A 1,867-nucleotide genomic window follows, 5' to 3' on the forward strand; every position below is an offset into this window, starting at 1 on the left:
GATCACTCTTTGCTATTGGGCAATCTATTTCAATATTTTCTATTACTTCTGGTTCCTTGCTAAAAACCAGGTCTAGTCTTGATGCCTCTCCTTCTTTCCCGAATCTAGTATGTTCCTTAATCCATTGCGTCAGCACATGTTCCATTGCCATTTAAAAAAAAAAAAATTACAATAAAGGAGGCAGCTCAAGGGCACAAAAAAAAGAAAACAATAATAAAAAAAAGCCAGCTACTCACTGCTCCCAAAAAAGAATCAAAAGAGGTCGCCGAAAGCAATGTCAAATTCGGGAGGAGAGGCGTCCTGATATCCTCCTCTTGAAAGAGTTCAAGTCGTAGGGAGGAGGAAATATAGATGAAGGAAGATTGTTCCAGAGTTTACCAGCGTGAGGGATGAAAGACTGAAGATGCTGGTTAACTCTTCCATCAGGGGTTTTTACAGTATAGGGATGAGCATGAGTAGAAAGTCGTGTGCAGCGGGGCCGCGGGAAGGGGGGGAGGCATGCAGTTAGCAAGCTCAGAAGAGCAGTCAGCGTGGAAATATCGATAGAAGATAGAAAGAGAGGCAACACTGCGGCGGACTTTAGGAGGTAGAAGACTATTAGTAGGAGGAGAAGAGATGATGAGACGAAGAGCCTTAGCCTCTGTCCAGAAGAGCTGTGTGAGTGGAGCCCCCCCCCACACGTGAGATGCATACTCCATACGAGGGCGGACAAGGCCCCTGTATATGGATAGCAACTGCGAGGGGAGAAGAACTGGCGGAGACGATACAGAACGGCCAACCTCGAGGAAGTTGATTTAGCGATAGAGACATCAAGTTTCCAGTTAAGATTTTGAGTTAAGGATAGACCGAGGATGTTTAGTGTTGAAGAAGGTGACAGCTGAGTGTTGTCGAAGAATAGGGGATAGGTGTTTGGAAGATTGTGTCGAGTTGGTAGGTGGAGAAATTGAGTTTTTGAGGCATTGAAGGACACAAGGTTCCTTCTGCCCCAATCGGAAATGATAGCAAGGTCTGAGGTTAAGCGTTCTGCAGCCTCCAGTCTGGAGTCGTGTACTTCCTGTTGTGATGGTCTTCTATTGAAAGAAGTTGAATAACGCAGAGTGGATTCGTCGGCGCACGAATGGACAGGACAGTTTGTTATGGAAAGGAGATCATTGATGAATAACAGGAAGAGAGTGGGTGATAGGACAGAGCCCTGTGGAATGCCACTGTTGATAGGTTTAGGGAAAGAGCAGTGACCGTCTACCACCGCAGAGATAGAACGGCCGGAAAGGAAACTGGAGATAAAGGAACAGAGAGAGGGATAGAATCCGAAAGAGGGCAGTTTATAAAGCAATGACTGGTGCCAGACTCTATCGAAGGCTTTCGATATGTCTAGCCCAACAGAGAAAGTTTCACCGAAACTGCTAAGAGAGGATGACCAAGAGTCAGTTAAGAGAGCAAGAAGATCGCCAGTAGAACGCCCCCTGCGGAATCCATACTGGCGATCAGATAGAAGGTTAGAAGTGGAAAGGTGCTTTTGAATCTTCCGGCTAAGGATTGATTCAAAAGCTTTAGATAGACAGGAAAGTAAAGCTACAGGGCGGTAGTTTGAGGGAATGGAACCGTCACCCTTCTTAGGCACAGGCTGTACAAAGGCATACTTCCAGCAGGAAGGAAAGACATGTTGATAGGCAGAGACGAAAGAGTTTGACCAGGCAGGGTGTCAGCACAGAAGCACAGTTTTTAAGGACAATATGAGGCACTCCATCAGGTCCATAAGCCTTCTGAGAGTTGAGGCCAGAGAGGGCATAGAAAACATCATTTGGAAGAATCTTAATAACAGGCATAAAGGAGTCAGAGGGGGGATGAGTAGGAGGAATATGCCCAG

Source organism: Eriocheir sinensis, unplaced genomic scaffold (genome assembly GCF_024679095.1).
Source record: "Eriocheir sinensis breed Jianghai 21 unplaced genomic scaffold, ASM2467909v1 Scaffold12, whole genome shotgun sequence".
Taxonomy (NCBI): Eukaryota; Metazoa; Arthropoda; class Malacostraca; order Decapoda; family Varunidae; genus Eriocheir; species Eriocheir sinensis.